At 37.9% G+C, this 24,438-nt stretch overlaps 1 protein-coding gene across 4 annotated transcripts in view; it reads left to right on the top strand.

Annotated features, from left to right (window-relative positions):
- Positions 1 to 24,438, top strand: part of nhsl1b (NHS-like 1b) — a 93,727-nt gene that overhangs the window by 978 nt on the left and 68,311 nt on the right. The window lies entirely within an intron of this gene.

The following is a 24,438-nucleotide window of genomic DNA, read 5'->3' as shown; positions in this document are numbered from 1 at the left end:
AAATAGTTTGCTCACCCTTATGGCATCCCAGACATGACTTCCTTTTTTAGTTGAACACAACTCATTTTACATTTAAATGTTTTCGTGTTATTTTCTTAAATGCTTTCATTACTAAAGTAATTCACATGTTTCCAGTGGGTTATTTTGAAGTGAGACCACTGTGAGAGAAAAGCCAAAAAGTCATTTACATCTGGGATGACATGAATAATAAGAAATTAAATTATTAGAGAATTTTCATATTTGGGTGAACTACACTTTCATTCACCAACTACACTTTCATGACTCGTGTCATAAACAGTGTTAGGTTCCCACAGGGATCATCTCTTATGTCCTGACCTTGAGGAATCAAACAAAACAATAACATGTTACATTAGACAGACAGAGGATACATGACTCACTGCGGGGCCAGTACTCAACATAATAGTCATATAGTTTCTTTAAAACAAACAGATAGTGTCACCCTTCTTCTGGGTCTAATTTTTATAATAAGTTGTGACCCTGCCTGTAAATTCCAGGCTGAAGTCTCATAAATCTAATTATGAGATTAGGAACATCGGTGTTTGAGTTCAACCATTGATTTCAGTTTAAACGCCAGTTCAGCCAAAAATTTAAATTCTGTCATTATTTTCTCATTCTCATGTTGTTCTAAACCTGAATTTCTCTTTTCTGATGAACACAAAAGAAGATATTTTGATAAATGATGGTAAGCACACAGCTGATTTTACCCATTGACTTCCATAGTAGAAAAAACAAATGCGATGGAATTCAATGGGTACCTTCAACTGTGTGCCATCATTTATCAAAACATCTTCTTTTCTGTTCATCAAAAAAATCATACAGGTTTAGAACATGAGGATATGATAAGAAAAGGATGACATAATTTTCATTTTTCGGTAAACTATCCCTTTAACTTAAATCTTTGATATGACCTTAGTCCATCAATATTTAATAAAAAGGTTGCACAGACTGTTCTTTACATTATGAATGATGCTTTTATGTAGAAACCAGTAAATCACAAAAAGAAAACGACTAGTTGGGTTTTCCCAGAAAGGGTTACACAATTGAATATATTGAGTTTATTCAAGATGATGCACATTTATTGTGCTGTTACCTCTCATGAAATTAGATGCTAACAGATAAGGAGCAAGTTGCGTGTGAAAACTATAAAATGCAGATTTATTACTACACCTATGTTCAGGATGCACGTCGTTTTCTGAATAAACAGCAAGTCTTTAAAAATCCTAAAATATATAACCTTTTAAACAAACAGATGATATAGGAAAGAGTAGATGATTGTTTCATTGTGTTAGAAAAATTCCCCTGCTGTTTGTTTATAATCCTGGATTTTGATAACTGGAATTGATTCATTCTTGTATTAAGTGTCTTCATGTCCTGGTTTAAGACTTTGAATCATCATTGCAACTGTTTGTAAATGCTTAACCATGCCCGGGCACTTGTGATGTCAGAAGGGTGTTTTTCAACACAAATTCAAACTCAAAAGCTTACCTTTGATACAATGAAGCCAACCTATGGCTATAAGTCTAAAACAGGTACATAATCCATAATGAAGTAAAATATGATAATTTAAATGAAGCAGCACATTACACATTTTTGTTAAAGGTCACAGTATGTGTTTGTTAGGTCAAGGTTAGCGTTTTCGGTCCCTTAAAAGACGAAACACCTGATGATGGATAAAAATTTATTTTTCAGACAGCATTATTACCAAATTATGAAATAGTTTCTAACTTATTTTAACTTATTTGATTTGTTTTTGCAAATAAGTATGCTGTACACTCTACACTTAATAGCACTAAAAGCTCGTAATCATAGGGGAACCATTTTTAGTGCCATATAGCACCTATGAAGAACCATTCTGGGGTGATATATCACTATAGCACCACCAGAAATGGGTCTAGCACAATATGGTTCTACACAGGTGCTATATAGCACTAAAATGGTTCCCCTATGATTACGAGCTAGTGAACCACTTTTAGTGCCATTTAGCAGCGTTTGTTTAGAGTGTAGGTTTTAAGATATATACTGTTAGTGTGGAATTAATGTGTAATAATATAGTTGTTGGTATTTTAAGCAAATTGCAGTGCACTTTTTATAGGGACTGTCCTCATTAAGTAACCAAAGGTAAATGCCAAGTTCAAAACTGTGACAGCCTATGAATCCTCCCTTACAAAGTTTAACCTACAATCTTTGTTCACTAGACTAAATTGCTCACCACTTGACCACTTCAGTTCCACATTGTTTAAAACATTTTCTAGGAAAACGTTCTTCTGTTACTGAAGTAAGACATTATCTATCTTCTATAAATTCTATCACATAGCTTGAATTTGGTTGGCATATGATAAATGGGTGGAGCTGATCAGACAAACAATAGCGTCTCAGTTTACTATCTTAATCAGCAAGTAAATGATCACACTAGACTATTTACAGATCAAGTGATTGCCGCGTTGTCTGGTTGTGTGTGTTTACACTACAAACCTCAGAGGTCTAATTATGACCATGCTCTTGCTGGCCACTCATGTTAGTGTGTGAGTGTGCATGCAATAAAAGATAAAGGACTATAAACATTGTGTAAGTGTGCCCACTCAGACAAAGTACAGTGGAGTCGTTTGTGCTTTTAATCAGTCAAGTTCTGACAGTTATTACAGCTTAGTGTTTGTCATTCCCTGTTTTGATCCCGTCATGACCCACAAGACTTTTTTCTTTAATTTGCCCTCTTTGTACGATGTGTTTTGTATGCATGGACTCGGAAGAGATTTCTGGGTCCAAGTCCAACCCAAAGCCAGATCCAGGGAAAATAGTCACCTTTGACCACTCGGCTTGGGAAAACAGCAAAACTATTCTTTCATTCCCTGACCACCAGCCCCTTCCCCTGATCCATCAACAACTGTTTTCACACACAAACAATTTCTGTACCTTTGCACACAAACCATAGATCCGTATAAATACTAAAAGTCTATTCGAATAAGAGAGTCACTGATTCATTACATTACATGAATTTGTCACACTCTTTTATCCCAACTGACTGGGAATTTAGGGTATACATAATACCCAGAGTGTTCCATGCAGATCAAACCCATGACCTTTGCATTGAGCACAATTCTCTACCAGTTGAGCTACAGGTCCATTTATGCCCCTTATACTTCGTTTCCCATAATACACATTGTTTCTCATGGTACTTTTCTCATGATCCTTCTGGTCTGCACAGTCTTAGACTCTCCCTGTTTGGCACTAATGGTGAGAACGTCTGTGTTCTTTCTGCTTTGACTGGTAGTGACATGCAGTTGTGTACAGGCTGTCAGAAAGCAAGACTGTAGGTACATGGTGCTGAGGTTGGAGAATCTGCAATGAGTCTGTAATGTAATAGTTTGTGTGTTTTTGGCTACTATGTTTAACTGGTTTTAGCTTTTGGATTGCTTTTGAGGTTTTACTCAACTATTGGTAAGTTTATTTAAAGGTCTAATGCAATAGGAAACTGGACTCAAGCATTTAAAGTGTCCATTTAAAATGTTTCCATTCACTGTTGTCGCTCTCGTATCCTTTAACAACAGGAAATCTTTTTGTATAAGTGCTGGGGTTTTAAGCTGCAAAAGCCATAGGGATTAAAGTCAGAGACCACCAGGCCTGGACATGTGAAAGTATGATTCGCATTTTTTTTTAGTGGGAAATGGGGTATTTTCCCAGCTTGAGACCTTCATCTCAAAAGTCTTAGCAAAGGACATTGATGTCATGGTTGCATGTACAACACTGATGAAGAATCTAAATGTGTTTCTGTTGGTTGCTTAACTGATACAGTGGCGTAATGCATACAATCACTTTGTGCTTTATAACTTGGTGCTATAAACAGCCGTAAGAATAGATCTTTCCTTGTTGCCGTGAAGTTTATCCACACCCAGCACTCCAAAAATGTATCCTTGTTCAGACACAGCTAGTAAATCATGTCTAGAGGGCAAGGTACGGTGCAGCCAGAGTGTTTAACTTAATTTTATTTGCTACTCAGATTTTTATTTGGTTCCTTAACTTAGGGAATGTAGCTCATGGGGTTATAGAGATGAAAGAAAAAAGTTTCTGGCTTTTTAGTTAAACATAAAATGTCACTTTTGGGTAAAAAGTTGGTAACATTGCAAGTAGGGATGCATAATGATTATTTGCAATATCCGCGTATTTTGGTTTCACTTTTAAAGCATGCAGAAATTTAAAAATAAATTGCAGGACATGCTTGATGTTAAAATGGCTATTAGGAGAGATAAAGTTTGGGACCTGATTAATATTTAGTTATTAAAAACGACAAGACTCAAAAAACGATCTTCCTTGTGTGCACACAGAGGGGCAAGTGCGCGACCCCGATATGTAGACATCCACACAAAATTACAGTTTTAAAAATATCTGTTTTAACAAGAATTCACGCAGGTATGACCTATAATCTGTTCACACCCATGTTGATTAGTGTATTAAAAAAACTGAAAATTGTTAAATTAAGTTAAATTTAGAACGGATAAAAATGTGAGATTAATTTGCGATTAATCGAGAGTTAACTCATGAAAACATGCGATTAATCTAGATTAAAAATGTTAAACTTATATTGACAGCCCTAATATAAATACAGATTTTTTTTCCTTAAAATTATACATGCATGTGTGCATATTTATATATACATAATTATTATACAAAGTTCACAAAAACTTTTATTCTGTTATAGATTAATTGCGATTAATTGTTATTCATCCCTAATTGCAAGAATCATCCTGACATTGTGATGTAAATCTTCTTGTAGACGGTTTCAGCGGCAACAACATAAAAAACAACTTTTCTTCCTTAACTTAACTAGACTTCCGCAAAGAATCAATAAGAGTCCTTCTAAAGTAGATTATTTCTGATAATCAAGTGAAGAAGCAAATCAGAAAGTGTTAACTTCAGTTTGAAGAGGTGCTTGCTTTAAGGTGACTTATGGGTTCAGTTCATCTATAGTAAGATTTAGAAAAAGAGGGCGGAGAGATGGGCGCTTAATGATTTTTGTGTTACTTAAAATCTCCCTGAGGGGAATTACTGTTGCATGATCCTACCTGTGATTGTTTTGTTATGAACCAAAAAGTTCTGATCCTGTTTCAGTGAAAGTCCTCGCATACTTTTGTGACGTATCTGTTGAAATATTGCACACTTTCCCGCGGTAATACACAGTAAGTTTACCCTTCTGGGTGTCTGGAGGTCAGGTATGATGGATTAAAAACAGAGGAAAGATTTAGAATCACGCACTCGGAGGAGGAACGCAAAAACAGAATCGGCTAAATTAGACAGAAGATGTGTTTATGTACTGATGGACTGATGGCCATCTTCCATGTTGACCCTTGACAGATTGGCTGACCAAGGGTTTCTTCAGTTGAAACACTTGCAATGATTGGGAAGCTCTGGTTGGGATAAAAGTTTCATTAAATAAAAACTGAATTAAAGAAAGAGTTAACCAGAAGTAAAAATTATGCAATTGTTGTTTACTCACCCTCATGCCATTCCAAACCTTTATATCTTCCTCTCTGGAACAAAAGAAAGGAAATAAGGCCGAAACTATTTACTGTCCATGTATAGAAAAACATTGTAGACATTGTTCTAGATTTTTTCCTTTTGTAATCCACAGAAGAAAGAAAATCAAATGGGTTTGGAATGTCACTAGGGTGAGTGAGTACATGACATCATCAGCATGTGTCCGGTGAACTAATCCATTAGTAGTATTTCCTGAATAATTGACAATTCTAAATGTTGTCAAACAAGATCTCATAAATGTCTTTATCCTGAAACCTTTTGTGGGCCGTTGACACACAATAACATTGGACAGTCTTTTGTCCATCATAACTGCTATTCCTCACCCTTTATTCAGCTTGTCATTCTCTGATTGGACGCTTTCATGATGCCCATGCCTTTCATATATGGCCTGGTCCAATGTGTGTGTGTGTGACTAAGACCATTCAGTGCTTTTGTCCTTGATGTTACTCTTCTCTCAGATCTCACCAGCCTGTCCTGCCTGAGCGTGATCTGATCCATTTCGTCCGCCCTCGATTGGCCTCATGTCCTGCTATGAAGCTTTCATCAGGCATATGCGCCAAGTACATTCTTTGTTTATAGACTATAGTCCATTGCTTATCCCAAAACCAGCTGGATTACCGATAACATTACTGAGCTGTAAGGACCATTCGATCATCTACACATGTTTTGCAGCCTATGTCCCCAGTTACAGGGATTTACAGGCCACTGGGACTCAGAATCGATATGCTTTTCATTTGCCAGACTTTGGTTGTGACTTTAAGAATGAGACTTTTGCTTTATTCTTATTGGTTCATCCAGCTTTAGTTCCCTCATATGATGTTTCAGTTGGTCTCAGCTGGTACTCCAGAAGGCGTGCGTTTGCTTGTGCTTCTACCAGCCCACGTGTCCCAGCTCAGTGTGTAGGCTTAGGTTTGTTTTTTCATCAGAGGAGCCTTGGGGCAGGACAGAGGGGCCGCTGTGTCTCGTAACACGCCGGTGATGGTGATGATAATGATGAAAGCTGTGTTGTCCTTGCGCTCAGGCCTAATCCAATAGCCTTTGTGTTTTTCGCGTTATCTTCCTGCATATTGCACCGGATCTGACAATCCGTGTGCTTGTGCACACTTAAATGTTGGCATGTGCATGGAAGAAGGTAAATGGATCCCAGTATTGCTTGAGGGATGATTCCAGTTTTAAAACAGACTGATAAAGTTCCTTTGAAGTCTTTGCTTAGCTTCACATGTGTTGTCACATGGATGTCATGATTTAGTATTAGATGATGAGGTATTTGGAAAGTGTTAAATAATGTTGGCTTTAGGAAGTGTGTGGTACTTTATGTGAAGTAGGTGGAGAATCACTCGGGAGTAAACAATCTCTCAGCAACTATATGCTGGGAAAATACTGAGTCAAGGTTGCATCATCATACCTGTATTTGTTTTATTGTTGACTGTGACAGCTGGATCCTGTTCTCATAATCTCCCTCTTCGTGTCGTCTGGTGATCCTGTATAGTTTAGGGGCAGAACATTGCATCAGCAGCAAAAAAAGTCATGTTTGAACTTTGAACTCATGGAACACACACATACTGGAAAAAAATTATACTTTAAAAAGAACTGTAAGTCCAGTGTTTCCGCTATATACATTCAACCGCGGCGGCCCGCCACTCCTAAAACATCCCCGCCACGCCTGCGGTTGTGGATAGAAGGGATACAGCAAACGAAATCTCGTTGGATGAGCACTGTTTTATCCTAATCCTTTAACCAAACCCAACTCTAAACACAAAATTTCACACGATTGTAGGATGTATTTGTATCCAATTTAGCCAGAACCGCTGTTTTCATCCTAATAATCCTACCTCCAAATCTAATCCTTAACTTTTCGGCATTTGCTGTATCCCTTCTAGACAAAACCCACAGCGTCAGCTCGCAAAAAAGCTACCGAAATGTCCGCTCTGCGAGACTGGCTGTCTAGAAATAAATTCCTTTCTGGATTTGCGTTGTTCACTCATTTATAAATAAATCTCCTAAAATATCATAATTTCCTCCATGGGTTTAGCTTCATGCACAAAAAGATTTAAATCAACAGAGGATTATTAAGCTACGTTTCTGTTTTGAGAAATAATAATAAAATAAATAAGCCTATACGAAATATGTTGCACTTAAATAATTATTAAATTGACAAAACAAATAAAAAAGTATTTGAATTTCTGTTCTATTTTTTGTGACGCGCTCTAAAACCAAACCAACAGAAAGCACGTCATGTTTTTAATGATTATAAATAAGCACAAGGTTTTCTCCTTATTGTGAGTTTACACAAATAAAAATACATCATTTGAAGTTTCGAATGTTGTTTTACTTTTATCTTTATGACTATAAATTTAGGGTAATTTAAGCTGCAAGGTCATCACGCATATGACGTTCACCGGCGCATATCTACACCAACACAGCGCAGGGCTGCGAGAAAAGACATTATTAAACTTTTGATTTAACATATTACGAGTTTTTTGGACATTCATTTGGAATCACTGTACTCATATATTATCAACTTATCGGGCCATTAGTTATTCAGTATAGGCTATAAGCGCAGCGCACTGCTGAGCGCTCAGCTGTCAGTCAATCGTCTGTGCTTTAGATCGACACTCACAAAGTTTCACATTAAATGATAAGATATTTGTCCAAAAACAAAAGGCTAAATACTGAATACTACTTATATGCGACTGCAAAACATTAATAGTCGAATCTGTTTGTAAGGAAACTTACATTATTCCCGTGGAAAAGAAGAACGTTGGTAATAGAAACTTGAGGCAGACGGTGAGACTGTTTTATCTGTTTTCAGACAAAACAGCAGGGTCGGGGTACCCGCGGGTGAACTGCATAATATTTGATCTAACGGGTGTAATAGGCTATTCGCGTGTCATTTGTGTTGTAGATGCAGGTGTGGACTCAAGAGTAAAATGCGGGTCTAACATCCAAGACCAAAATTCGACTCGTTTTTAAATGTCCCTTGCTTATTTGTGTTTAAGATCTGTCTGAAGACCGGTAATGGTTTATATTTAACTGCGCGATTTGCGGTGTGACCGGCTCGGGGTCACAGTCTTTATGTCAAATGGTACGGGTGTGAAATAAAATTGCTGCTGATGTCGGATAACTGGTCGGTTGTTCTGTCAATCACAGCGGTGCGGATTATCAAACAGGACTGCATGACTTTGTAACAGCTCTGTACGCTAAACACGAGGACCAACTTGCAATGCACACTACATTAAAACTACAATGAAATATCCAAACTACGTACGTAGCTGTGTAACGTTTTTTTAAGAAAATACAGTTTAGATCAAACATAGAAAAGCAATATGCTATAAATATAAGGAAAAGTAAATGACAGCGTGAAAATTATAAAAAAATACATGTTAGTTTACTGTAGCCTATATTCTACATTACATTTTTTTTTACATTTATAATCATCATGGGCGCCCCCTGCCGCCACAGCTGAAAAAAATCCTAGAGGAAACACTGAAGTCCCTTTGAATAAAAGTGATTTAATGTAATGTAAACATATGGTGCTGTTGTGTTTTTGGTTTCTGTCTAAATGTAGTACTGTTTCTGCTAGTCATCCCAGCTCATCCAGTACAACCCATGGGTAAGACAGTGAGTGTAATAGCTGGAGCTCTCTGATCTCATAGAGACTTGAATTTACCCTCTTGGATGTTAGGTATTGACATATGAATTTAGAATTTACTATGAATATTACAAGTATAAATTTCAAAGCATTGTGTTGTGCAATTATAAAAATAAATAGATTAGATAATTATAAATTGTATAAGATCATGTAAATGGTAAAAATGTTTGATAATGTAATAATTTCACAATGCAGAGGTGTAATGTGGGTTTTAGCGGCATCTAGCGGCCAACCTCAATTTCGAAACGCAATGAGAAGCTACGTAGCTGTCACAGGACAATGTAGGTGTGAAATGCACTGTATAGAGCAGTTTGTCTGTTAAAGGGATACTCCACTTTTTTTAAAAATAGGCAAATTTTCCAGCTCCGCTAGAGTTAAGCATTTGATTTTTGACATTTTGGAATCCATTCAGCCTATCTCCGGGTCTGGCGGTACCACTTGAGATGACACAGTGCAAGAAAATAGTCCTCTGCTATTGAAAGTAACCAAGGGGACTATTTTCGGGTGCTGTGTTTGCTCCTGGTGCAGCCATGGTACGGCAGCTAAGTTCTTGATTATTATGCCAGTTTGAGAGTATAGTTCCTAGCCATATCGGCCTAGAAAATCACAACTTTTAATTTTCTGTCGGTCCGAGTACATGATGTAACTACAGAAGAATCAAGTTTTAAATAGGAAAAATATCGAAACTCTTTGGTAATTTTTGAGCCCGCTGCTAATGGTCTAATCAGATTTAATGGATTATGCTAAGGTATGCTAAAAGTGATACCGCCAGACCCAGAGATCGGCTAAATGGATTCCAAAACGGTAAAAATCAAATGTTTAACTCTAGGGGAGCTGGAAAATGAGCTTATTAAAAAAAATTGGAGTGTCCCTTTAAGAGCTACTGTAGAAACATGGCAATGACTTTCATGTAAGGGGACCCGCGTTGTAAATAAAACCGGCTCATTCTAAGGTAATAAAACAATAGAGTTTATTATGTAAGGTCTAATAAAAGTCCCACATTATACCTTAAACAAACTCCCTACATTTCCTTGCTTATAATTTGTCACACTTTATGATAAAAATAAATTTTTTGTCTCTACATTACTTTACCATATAGTTTTATTGCACGCTTCCCATGTCTTCTTACTTTGAAGTGGGTTATCAACTAGCTTTAAAAGTCATTGTAGTTCAATTGGCTTTTATCTTGTCTATATTATTGCGTTATTGAAATAGACTCTGTATCTTCAATCCTCTCCAGCTCTTGAAACCCTTCATCAGTCAGCTCTCCGCAATGACAGAAGCTTCTGCATCAGTCTTAATAATGTCTGTTGGGTTCTTTTCAAATTAGGATATAAAACACCTTCCTTTTAGTTCAAGGTCAAAGGTGTACTTCTCAAAGGGGCAGTCCTATTGAAGGGAATGATCATTAGCATTCTTCCCAAATTGTAGAGCCTCTCCCATGGGCTGTTAGCTATAAAAGAATAAATTTTGGAGTGGACGCATTAGGTTTGAGCATGGGCAAGTGTGTGTGGGGGATAATTAAGTTCTCTGCCAAATTGTTGTTGGACACAAACGTCAAAGCGGCCACAACAGAAACAATGTTGGGCATGGAACAAATCACATGTATGAGCATAACTCAGACATAGGGTACATATACATTTGTTCAGCCATAGATTACAGCTGCTGATGTGTGTCATCTCGTGTTTCATGTACACCTAAAAATAAAAGTTTGCAAATGGTTCTTTGTCGGGTTGTATGCTTCCATAAGGAACCTTCTTCAACATTTTCTGTTGCACAAAAGGTTCTTTGAAGTGGGAAAAGGTTTTTGGACTTTGTAAGCAAACCATATAAACAAACAATAAATATTGTATCACTGGCTAAGAGAACCAGATTGTATCAGATTGTATCCTGATGAAACGCCCATTTTACACTTCTAGAAGCTACTGTAACATACTCACAAGTGACCAAAACAGTCTACATAGGCATTAACGTTATTATATCTTTTATGAGACATTAATAGTCCATTTAGATTAATTATGGTAAGCACACAGTTGACTTTACCCATTGACTTCCATAGTATTGGCCAATCTCTCTTCATTTTTGTATCTTTGTGATGCTTTTCAGCAGGTGAGTCAGGCTCCTCCTACAGCAACACAAAGCCCATTGTGTGTAAACGCCTGCCGGAGGTAGTATAGCTTGTGCAATGCTGTCGCTGCTTAGTAAAAATAAACATGGATTTTCCAGCCCCATCTGTCCCTCAATCTCTCCTGCTATTTCTCTTCCCCAACACTCGTTCATTCCTTCTCCAATTGCTTGTCACTTCCAAACTCCTTCTCCCCCCTTACTCCTTCTGTGTGTCCTCTCTGAGCTCGCTTATTAGACTTCATATGTTCACATGACTTGGATTACATCGTTGGAGGGCGTGTGTGTGTGTGTGCGCGCATTTATATGTGTGTGGTGTGCAGCCAAACCAGGGCCTCATGTCCCGCTGTGACGGGGCTCTACAAAAGAAATGCCATGCGAACCCCAGCTCGTTTTATTCACCGTGAAATGCTTTTACAGCAGTAGGGCTTTTTTAAGAGCTGATCACCGAAGAGAGGTTTTATTAGTTCATATTTTATGCCATATTTTAAAACCTGTTTGAACGCTCTAAATTCTGCTGGGTTGTTTTTAACCTAATGCTGGGTAAATATTGGACAGAACACATTTTGGGGTTAATAAATACACCTATGCTAGGTTTCAACGCAATCCTGGGTTGTTTCAACTCATATGGCGCTTTTCCTTTGCATAGTACCCCATGGATTTGTTTGGGTCAGGTCGGGTCAGCTCACCTCACTTTGGCTTGATTAGCTTTTCTATCGAGTTTAGTAAAACTTCGCAGTGGGAGGGATTATAGCCGTGTCGTTATTTTTGCATGCTGCCTACTGCTGTGACATCATACAAGTGAAAGCGTTATTGGAATGCTATACATCCCCATACATTAATTTATTTCTCAGTCCACCACAAAATCAAAATTGGCCACCACAAATAGATGTTTGCACATCGCGTTCATCACTACCTCTGTCTCACATGACAGTTTCTGTACAAACACCCGTGGCGTCAGTCGATGCACTCCGCTAGAGCCTCATTGAAGTTGCATTTAAGCATATAATGAGGATGTGCATTGCAAATGTGCTGCCACAAACTGCAAGTCTGGACAAAACTGCTATGGTGCTCCTGATTCTCAACCTGTGTATGTTTTTCATCGGTAAAAGGAGTTTGGGAACTTATAGCAGAGGAGAGATTACAACATGTTTGCTCGAGACAGCGCAAGCTATCACTAAGGTAAAGCTAATTACATTATAGCGATGACACTGGTAGTGACGATTCTCTCAGACCAATCAGTGCTCTACAGTGTTTTCGCGTCACATTTGGTACGGTGTCAGCTCGGGTCGCTTTGAACCCCAACCGAGGTGGGACTAAAAAAAAGTATTGGGTACTACGTACTGCTCCCAGAGTAAGCTCACCCAACCTGGCCCAACCCAAACCGTGGGGTACTATGCAATGGAAATGCGCCAATAGTTGGGTTAACAATAACGCAGCGTAGGTTTATTTATAACCCAACATGTGCTTTGTCCAATATTTACCCAGCATTTGGTTAAATTTTTTGAAGTTGACATTTATACATAATATAAAAGCTTTCAATTGATGTGTGGCTTGTTAGGATAGGACATTATTTGACCAAGATACAATCATTTGAAAATCTGGACTCTGAGGGTGCAAAAAAGCGAAATATTGAGAAAATATCTTTAAAGTTGTCCAATTGAGGTCCTTTACACTGCATCCACTCACAAAAATAAAAGGTTTTGATATATGAAATTTACAAAATATCTTCATGAAACATGATCTTTACTTAATATTTACTTAGTAACATCTGAGCGATAAACATTTCCTCTGGGTAATGTTCACATAACACACATCAAAATATGCTCAAGATTATATATTTCAACAGGAATTCATAGAAGGATTCAGTCATCATATTATGACTACAGAGTCAGTTGCAAGTTGCTATATATACACACACATATACATGCTTTTAATATGCATGTTAAAATTACTGTTATAAAGTGATTCATTACTTCCTTCAGTTTGAGTCCCACTGTGAAACAACACAATAGTCATAGCAGCCTCCACGCAGGCACGTAAGCTTTCCTACACACATAAACGCTCATTAAAAAAAGTTCATATTTTAAGAAAAAAAAAAACAATAGGGAAAGGTTTTTAATTTCAGTTCCATATCTATGTCCTGTCTGTGCATTTTAATTTCTAAATCTCTGACACACATATACTCGTCTGCACACATGTAACATGGTATACCTTTTCAGTCACCTAACAAGAGGATGTTATTCAGGAAAGACTGGTGATTTGGAAACACTACCACACACAGGCAATAAAATGATATTAAAACCCATTTTTACACGCTCTGCCACAGGACCCCCGGAGCACACCTCCACCCTGCTGAACAAACCTGCTTTGTGTAAAGAGGTGTGTGTGGTCAAATATGTTTTAGCTTTATGCCTGTTCAGCATATTTGCACTGACCAGGGTTCGAGAGTTTGCATTTTCCTTTAGACTTGGTTTGGTCCTGTGGGATGTGAAAGGGATAAAAATAAAGACGTTTTCTCTTGTTATTTCTGAGTTCATTTGTGGAAATGTGTCTGGTCAGTCTTTGTGTGGCTTGTCAAGTAGGGAAAGGTATTTGGGGATAGGACTAATATAAATAATATTTTTGACAGCAAACAGATTCACTTGAACACATACATATGTGAAGATAAACTAAACTTATGTTAATAGTCAGACTTTGTGAAATAAAGACTCAAGTCTCATAATCCTATTATGAAATTTGGACCATCACTGTTTTATTTAAAATATTGATTTAACATTGATTTCAATCTTGGACGTTCTTACTCGGTCAGTATTAAATATATCAAGGTTATATATTTCACAAAATATTCTTTACATTATGTATAATTTTATGTAGAGCAGCAGTACCTGTAAAACACAAAAAAATGACTTTAGCTGGGTTTTTACAGACAGGGTCACATATTATTTATTTGCAGAAGAAATATAAAACCTTACCATAGTTTACTACCTTTCAGAATACCATATTGTGCTGTAAAATACTATATAACCTACACTTGTTTTTTGATGTCTTTTAAACACAGTAGTATTGAATTTGACATGATGAACAACATTCATGTTTAGCTGCAGGGCAGATCTCAAACCGATCTATCTTCATCTGCCTCGTAGAACATAAGGGCATTTGTTCATTTCAGACTTTGACACAACACATCATGTTTTCTAATGTTTGAGATGGATTACCAAGCACAAGAGGAATGCACTTATACACTGATTTGTACAGCAATTTAGTGAACAGGCCTAGTCCATCCACATAAAAACTGCTGTGTCTGTAGGAGAAGAACATCTCATCCTGCGGGGCTTTATCTAGGAACAGACCTTTGACACTCATACACTTGTAGAAAGTCCCTTTGCAGATGAACCCTGATGCTTTAGAAGCAGGATAACAGAGCATTAACGCATCATGTTGCTTTTGCATTGTGGTTAGTTTCTGTGGCCTCAGGTTAGTGGCTTATAATGGGATCATATCAGTGTGATCACTGTCTCTCCCACGACCGACATGTAAAGCAGATAAAATGGTACCTGTGTCTATGTCTGTTTAGTACTTTGCATCTCTGTTTTTATTCGAAATACATCAAAGTCTCTATGGAAAATAATCCCACTTGGCAGCCATATTTGCAAAATATATGGATGGACAGCTTTTTCAGTCTAAAGTCTCAGATTTATGAGATTGGGAGCATCAAAGTTTGATTTTACATCAATTTCAATCTTTGACAAGACCTTATACAGTCAATATTAAAGATATCAAAGTTATATTTACACAGAATGTTCTTTGAATTATACAAAACTGTATATTACCAACTTTAAAAAAAAAAAAGATAATTGGCTCTTTTTAATGAAAGGCGGGATTTCATTTCTTTGCTAGATTAATGCTGCCTTTAAATGCTATTGATAATGTGATAATTCCCACTTCAAAAGTTGTGATTGTGAGCTTGAAGAGACTATTGTACTGAATGGAGCTAGTTATGTTGCTGTGGAGTGACAGTTAGCATGCTAACATTTTAATTTGATATTTTTTTTAGGATTTGCTTAATTCAGGTTTCTTTTGCACAATATACACCAAATATGTGTTCGTCTGTGTTTTAAAGCAAAGCGTTTAACTGACTGTAAAAGTTATTTTGTGAACTGTTGGCTTGTTTTATGAGTGAAGTGAGGTTGTCCAACTTTTTATTTTGTACTCATTAAAACCATACATGACTTTATGATTGGTAAAGGAGAGAGCTTTGACAGACCGTCTGCGGTTATTTGAACATAGTCCACAGAGCTTTAGGTTTCTATATAGCCATGCTTTGGTGCATTGGTCACAGACTCACATGTGTGAAATGCAGATGTCTGCTTTGATTTAGAAGCTGAATTGAAGCCTTTTTGTCTTTGGGGTGTGTGAGTTGTTCACGCCAACGTTGAGTTATGTGTGAAGAAAAGTCAGGTTTGGACTTAACAGTCATAAAATGTACCAGCATTTTTGTTCAATAGCGTCTGTGTGTCTGTGGTGGTTCCAAGTTATTGACCTATTAAAGTGCATCAGGATAAAACTATCTCAGGGTTTCCCACTGAAAATTTGTTCGTTAAGGTGGTAGGGTTGTGCAGGTGGGTGGGCCAGGGGCGTGGCAATCAAAGGGGTGGGGCGTACGCGTCATGATGAAAATATCTTTTTTTAAACACTCAAATAAAACTCAATTTTGAAGAAACTATGACAGAAAATGAACACATACTAGATTATTAATGAATTAAATGTTTTATCAACAGGCTAGTTATCCTCCAGACATTGACGGACCATGTCTTTCTCTCATTTCGGCCATGTGGTGCGTGCCCGCTCGCAGTGTAAAGCGCGTCCACGCTATTTTCCGAGATGCACTTTATGTCCTTTTGTGCATGCAATTACACATGCAGACCGCTAGTATGCAGTATCCACGCGTGTAACCCACAGTAGCAGTGCAACCGCCAAAGAAGAGGCAGCATGGCTAGTAAACCCACAAAAATAGAAGTAACAGCTTGTTGTGTATGATTTAATAAGACTAGCAGTGATTGAAGTAAATAGACAGTGACTTTTGTTGCAGTTTGAGTTCTCACTCCTCAACTTGGCCCATCTTTGTTTTTACCGTTCGTCACAAGTGGAAATGCCTGAAGAAATATGTTGCCAATTTTTTTTTTTTTACCTAACGGGAGGGTTTCTAGTAAACCAATCACAGCGCTTGTGGTCCGTGTAGAATGGATGTGTTGTTACATTTTTGTAGCTATGGTGTAGAACTTACACACGACTATAAATGACACTTTAGTGTGTAATTACGGTTTAGTGCATCTCCCACAGTCCAAAGACATGCAGGTTTGGTGAATTAGAGATGCCAAATTGTCATTCCACAACTTGTGTAGATCAACTTGTGTGGATTAACCAGTTCTTATCAGTAATATAGCTATTGATGTTGGAATGGTATTAAGCAATAAATAAATAAGTAAACAGTACCAGAGTAAAATTTAAGGAGCAGAAATGATATTAAAGTATGCTTTAAATTTGGGCATTATTTAATTTAAATGATTCTCTTCAAAGTACTGTGCAAAATATGATTTCTCTAATTTGATAAAAAATGGTCTATAATTATATCGGCCTATAATTTTACCATATCACCCAACCCTATATGATGGCAATGACTGCATGTCTGTAATAACGTAAGGGTGTGTGTTGACTACTATTCTTGTTCCATTTCCGAAAGCACTTGTTTTATTTATGAGAGCTCAAATACAAGACGAACAGGTATTCTTGCATACAAATCAAGATTAAGCGTCCATGTAAATAATGTGTCAGGGAATACTTTATACTCCGACTGACAAACAAAGCTTACAACACACATAGTTTAATGTAAGCTTATTAAAACTTCTTATAAACTCGTAAGGGAATTGACATTTAATTCCATCAGGTCCCGTGACATGAAGCATTAGATGTATCTCATATCATCCAGTATAATAAAGCTCTCTGTCAGACCTGAGAAGAGCAGATGAGGGTGTATCATACACCTTCCATTGAAATGAGACAAACTTAATCCACATGCAAACACCATTAGGGAGTGTTTTAAATGCTGGGAGAGGGTTTCTGGGAGCTCTTTAAAGGCTGTTGCTGCCCTGAGCAAGCTTTCAGGTTCTCTGGGTGTGGCTCTTGTTTTGGTTTGAATTGAGACTTGTCTCATCTTTCACCTGCTTAATCGCTTTAGGATCCTCTGGTGAAATATGTGGATCTATTTGTGGAATTCTGCCTTGGGAACTTCTCTAGAACTGAAGACGGTGTCAGTATTAGTGACAGTATATGTATAGTATAGGCCAAAAGTTTGGACACACTCACTCGTTCTTTATTTATATATTTTTCCACATAACAGAATAATAATAAACTCGTCCAAACTATGGCATAACACAAATGCAACTGTGGGAATTATGTTGTGTAATTTTATCAAGAAGCTTCTTGAAGTTTTACTTTAGACTGAATTTTAAAGAATATTGAAGGACTTTTTAAGGACATTTAATCTGTGCTCTTATTGACTGATTTTTGATATTCAGTGCAAGTCATCCATTTAAAAAATTATATTTTAAAATAACATTTTAGTTTTCTAATAACAGAAATTAATCTGTTTGGCACAGGTATAGTTTTTTCTACAAACGTGATTTCATGCATTTAACCATACACCTTCAGATTAAAAGATTTTTAAAATCATAGTTAACATTTTAGTCAAGTGTGTCCAAACTTTTGGCCTATACTGTATATGGGAAGCTGTTTGGAAACTAACTTCCCGAGCAACTCATCATTTAAAGTAGTTAAGATATAGTCAAGCTAGAACATGGCGATCATCCTAAAAAAGCGTATCATGATCTTTGTAACATAGAATATGAGAATTCATAATTTAAGAAGACAAGCAGTGATGGAGGTAAATAGATGTTTGAGTTAAATCACTTCTTAACTTGGCCCATCTTCTTACTGTAGAAATGCAGCGCCCTTCTACAAAGGCATTGTAAAATTTTGGCAAGTTGCGCATCAGGCTACGCATAGCCTATGGTGTAAAACCTATGCCCGACTATAATTTTCCCATTAAGGGCTTGTTATAGTTGTGCGTAGGTCCTACGGCGTAGCCGCGGCGGCTACAGTTTTCATTAATACATTTGCGTCAACGTCCAAACACATACCCAGACCACTGGTAGGCAGTATCCACGCGTGTAACCGCAGTAGCAGCACGACCGTCAATGAAGAAGAAGCTTGGCAAGTAAATCCACAAACGAAGAAGAAACAGCAACTTGTTGTGTATGATTTGAGAAGAACAGCAACAATGGAAGTAAATAAACAGCGACTTTTGTTGCAGTTTGAGTTAAATCACTCCTCACCTTGGCCCATCTTTGTTTTCACTGTTGTAAACGGAAAATCCTATGACGCAGTTTTGTAACCTGATGGGAGGTGTTCTGGTGGACCAATCACAGTGCTTGAGGTCCGCGTAGAACTGACGCCCTGTAAAAATTTTTGCTAGGTGCACATCAGGCTACGCACAGGCTACGGATAACCTACTGCATAGCTACGGCGTAGAGTTTACGCATGACTATAAATTGGGCTTTAGTCCCCAATATTTATAACACACAACACTATGTTTAAAAATAACTCTTTTGATTCTGGTCTCCACCCCATCATCATCTTTCCTTCATCTCTGTCTCTTCTCCCTTCATCTTTTATTTACACTATACTATTGAGTGGCTTAACATCAAATAAACAGCAGCATGGCTGTTCCGAGGCTAGCCTTTAGCCTGTTTTAGCTCTCTATCTCTGGGGATCACTGTAGTGTCTGTAGCTGGAGAGTGGGGGGAATGAGTGGGGTTAATCAGACCATATAGGGCTGCGGTTCCTTAGGGAGCATTGCTCTGCTGGGAACTCCGGCCTGGAGCTTCCGAAGTCTTTGTGCTTCTCTGACAGGGAGGTAATTTGATAGTCTTTATAGTGTTTGATTTAAATGTCAGTATGCCGAAAGAAAAAGCTTTATGTTTTCTGTCTGTACTTAATTTTTCATACTCTTATTTCCTTGCTGAAGAATCTTTGATCTTGTTATTAGAGTCCAAGCCTGGTTTCATTATTCTGTCAGATTCAAGTCTTTCTGTTGTATATTGCTTAATCAGGTTTGTAAGACTTTACAGGGTATCTACAAGTCTCATGCCATTCCAACCGTGTAGGACTGAGTGGTTGAGCTAATAACCCCATGTTGGACAAACAGACTTAATAATTTGTTGTTTAATTTGTCTTTTTACATTTACATTTGTGCATTTGGCAGACACTTTTATTTAAAGCGGCTTGCAGTGCATTTAAAGGGGACATATCATGAAAATCGGACTTTTTCCATGTTTAAGTGCTATAATTGGGTCCCAAATGCTTCTATCAACCTAGAAAATGTGAAAATAAACAACCCAGTAACTTATTTTTGGTAATCCCTTCTCTGCAAGCATGTGAAAAAAATAAGTCATAGAAATTTTTACCCCTTGTGATGTCAGAAGGGGATAATACCGCCCCTTAACCTGCACTATCCAACCGCCGCACTGCCATTTAGTGCAGAGATCAGCTTATTTTCATTTTAAAGGACACACCCCAAAATGGCACATTTTTGCTCACACCTACAAAGTGGCAATTTTAACATATTATAATAAATTATCTATATGGTTATTTTGAGCTAGAACTTAACTTATGTACTTTGAGGACACCAACGATTTATTTAACATCTTAAAAAAGTCTTGTGAAATGTCTCCTTTAAGGTACATTTTTGTGTGTTCCTTCAAAATCGAACCGATGACCTTTGCACTGCTAAAACAATGCTGTACAAAGTCAGCTATAGCAATCCTTTTTACTTTTTAAAAATGTTTTAAACAGTCTTGAAACATCTTCTCAAATTCAACACTCAGATATTCTTATTTAAAGAAATATGTCAATTTCAAAGTCGGTTATGTCAAGAATGTTAATTACCTCTGTCTAAAATACCAAAACATGAGTATAGGGTGGGAGACTGTGTTGTGGGGGGGGGGGGGGGTGGTTGTAAACTCTCACTAACAACTTAACAAAGTGTCGTAATTGGCCTGGGAGAAAGTGTGTGAAGATAGTATGTGGTTAACTTAAACTGCTTTCTACAGTCTTGTAGACTAGAGGACCACCAGGCGCATTTAAAAGAAAAAAACCGTAATGCTGATCTGAGCTCTGTTTAATCATTTTTTTTTTTTATATAACGACTATAGTAAGAATCGTGCAAAACAGTAGCTGCTTCTAAATGAACCCAGGAGCAACTTCCTTATTTTCATTCTCACTCTTTTCTCCATCCCCCTTTATTCTGAAAACCATATGGTAACACACCCAGTTTGTCTTTCATGCGGTGCTTGGGGTAGTCTGGACCCCCACTCCTTCCCATTCAAGACGCCTCTGTACAGAGAATGATACAAGCGGCAATCTTAAGGGTGAAGACGGGTCCAGAGTGAATCTGTCCACATGTGCTCTGTAAAAAAGATACAATCTCCCAGCCCCACCTGACTGGAACCCATCATGGATCACGGTTACTTTAAAGGTATCCCTGTCTGCACGGGTTACTGTAACTGTACACGTTCCACTGAATTATGCTAAACAAATTGGGCAGAATGTACAGTCACACATAACAGTGTACTCTACACTGCTCTTGTAGGGCGTATAGGGACACAAGCTAAAATTGGAATGGGATGGGATAGAATAGGATAGGCAGACTGACCAAGTATTGGTTCATTTGTTTCAACTTCAGGCATTCCTACTACCGGTATGCACATTTACACATACAGGACCTACATAGCCAGTGCCGTACTCAATAAAACATACACTAATCTTATTATGTTATTTTTTTCTATAAGTGCAAAAGAGTAACAGAAATTTGTGTTGATTATGAAAGTGTTTTTGATATTTTTAGTGTTTGTGTCATTTTGGACCATGTATGTTGCATTTTGGAAGTGTATGTAATTTTTAAATTTAAGCATTTGAGACCCTTGCATTGTGTTTTGTATTTGCTTTATTTCTTAGCCAATCAGATGTCTTTAAAAAATCCTAGTGGAAAGGGACCCATCCCACAGAAGTCATTTTCTAGGCTCACGTTATAATGTCTAATAGTAGCTGGATGCTATTAATCTCTCACCTCTGTCCCAGAACTGGGCTTTGGCTCATTTCATGAACTTACTTCCCTTCTGTATTCTTTTTATAAACAGCTATTCACTCACTAACATTAAGGATGTGAGCTATACAGGGAGTCGTGCGCTAATTTGAGACACTTTTACACTACATTCTCTTCACTCAGGGTTGGCCTAGGACAGATGTGGGATAGGCAGGCCATAGCTTCTGGTGTAAGATTGGCGCTATATTTAAATCCCTCAAGCCCACACCCTGTCTCTCAGTTCTATACGCTTGAAATAACACTCGGGCTTTGAAATGTAAAGAAGGAACTTTGAATTTGATGGTTGTGCTGCTTTTGGGTGGTTTAAGTTGGGGTGAGGTTCACCCACGGTCCACCCTACACTGGGCCCCCTCTTTTCATTCTCTCGTTTGGGACGCCGAGCGTCTTTCCCTTTTTATCTCTTACACACTGACTGAATTCCTTTGTGCGAAAACATAGAGCGGCAGCCGCGGGGTCAGACATGTCACTGATCCTCTTGAGATCTCAGTCTCTCACACACAGGAATGTCAGAGTCTGAGAGTCTCATGTCACCGCTGAGGCCAGAATACTCCTGGATGTAGTTTGTTATGTAGTTTGAAAAGTTGTTTGGAGTGGACCCTATCCTATCTGTGTAAATAACACCCGGCCTATATACTGTAATTCATGATATTATTGTCTATTTCTCCCCCACTTTTCTCTTTTGAGTATTGTTTAAAGAGATTTTGGAGTTTGGTAGCAAGTTAACTAGATGTCTAGGAGGAGCAGGACAGTAGTTTCTACTTTGTTTTTTTTTTTAACTATGTGACATAATCAGTACTTGTTACTTCCACAGACAAACATTTTGATCACACAAAATAAAAATAGGAATATGTATGTTTTTTATCAGTGCATAGTGTTGTGATAGAATCGCTATTGATGATTGGTTGCTTTGTTTCAGTCCACTTCATTTGATAACCAAGCATCTTTAGCCGAATAATCCGAAGTAAATACAAACAAATTATGTCACACAGCTGAGCGGGTTTTTTTGAGGTCGGTGATGTGAAGTGGCATGGAGTCTTCCCATGATGCCGTTGGCCTTGATGAGACCACAGACTGTCAGGACTGTGAGAGCTGGTGCCATTCAGCATGTGGCAACACTTTTAGATTTCCAAAACCCTGTCTTTAGTGCTTTCTTTTCTCATGACCATAGAATAAAAGTAGATAATTATATAAAAAAATCTGCATGTGTTATATGATCAACACAATATATTAAATTGCTGTAGTATTCATTGACACCCCTGTTCTTGCACAGGTCAGTTTTTAATGTGCACCCTCAGTAACTATTGTTCCTGTTCATAGGCATATGCTTCTAAACGTATAGGATGTTGAAAGCTTTGTGGTCAAAGGTCTGAAATGGGGGGCGGGTGGGGCTTATAAGCCTCACTAATTGGGGAATGAACCTCTTGTTATAAATTCGTATACCTTATGCTTATGTGCTAAATGATCCAATGTCACTTTTTAAGAACTGTGTTCTTGCACGGCTGAAGGACCCTCTCCAAATCACCAGGTTTTCTTTTGTGGTTGGGTTTGACGCAAATTATATTACGAGCTCCATCACCCACTTCAACCATCCTAGAATGTTTAACCACTGCTTGCCTAGCAACCGCAAACCTTTTCAGATGGTGCGGCATCTCCCTGGCAACCTGCCTATCAGGGGTCACAGTGGTCCGGGTTCTTTCAGCCCCCCGGCTCATCTTCTTGTGCGAGGCGGACCTTTTAATTGGGGTGTGTGTGCGTTTGAAGCACGTGTGCATTGGTGTTGAGGTGTGGAGGAGGTGTGTGTGTTGGGAGCAGCGGAGTGGGGAAAGTGAGTATTTGTGGAGCTGAGGGTGGATAAGCGTGCACGGTTATGCCTGTCAGAGGAATCCGTCTCTGGGGGAACAGGAAGAAGAAAAGCCCCTACTCAGATAAAACTAGTAAGGAAGTTTGTATGTTTGTTGGTTTGTTTGTTTAGGAGCATTAGATATTTTTAAAGATAAATGGAAAGTGTCTATCTATGCTATCAGTATAGTGATAGCATCATGTGTGTGTATGGTGTTCCTGTAGCTTAACTGGTACTAATGCATTGTGTTAGCAACACAAAGGTGGAGGGGAATGATTTAAACATTCTGATAACAAATGCATGCTTTAAATGCACTGTAAGTAGGTTTAAATAAAGTCTGCCAAATGCATAAATTTAATGTATAATGCATTGCTTATAATTTGTTTTATTTTTTGGCATTTGCATTTATTGCAGGTTAGGGTTCTTAACTACATTGGGCCTATGCTCATTTTTTAACCCTTAACATCTTCCTCTCTTGTTATATTTCACAATTCCACATAATGTGATATTTGTAAATATTGCATTTTTCATGCTGCCCTGCAGAAATAAGTTATGCACCTCTGTCTGACTCCACCTCTTCTTTGTCCCCAACCTCTGATTGACAACTCGGGTCTCATAGTTTAGGCCTGTTGATCTTTAGTACAGATTAGGTCTCAGCACACCAAGCTTCTCCCGAAACAACAATATGGTACTCTCTGTGGACAAATAGAGTTTATTCATATTACATACTAGCTTGAGTAAACAGTGTCTTTGTTGTAAGAGTAACCTATATGTTACTTTATCTGATATATGTATAGGCCTAGTGGCTATAAATGCTATGTATTTATATATTAATATGCTTTTTTGTTAATCTTTAGTCGCTTCTGTCCATATCTAGAGGTCTTATTCATTCATTCATTCATTTTTTAAATACACGCAGACATACACATATAGATGATCCCTTCTCCAACTGAGGCACTTCCCGTACACACTCACACATGAGCGTTTTGTCAGGGTTCATTATCAGGTTTTGCATGTCCAGCTGTGTCACCAAAATGTGTAAGATTGGCA

This window comes from Paramisgurnus dabryanus, chromosome 12 (genome assembly GCF_030506205.2).
Source record: "Paramisgurnus dabryanus chromosome 12, PD_genome_1.1, whole genome shotgun sequence".
Classification (NCBI taxonomy): Eukaryota; Metazoa; Chordata; class Actinopteri; order Cypriniformes; family Cobitidae; genus Paramisgurnus; species Paramisgurnus dabryanus.
Note: the sequence above shows the minus strand (reverse complement) of the source record. Positions and strands in the feature narration are given on the sequence as shown.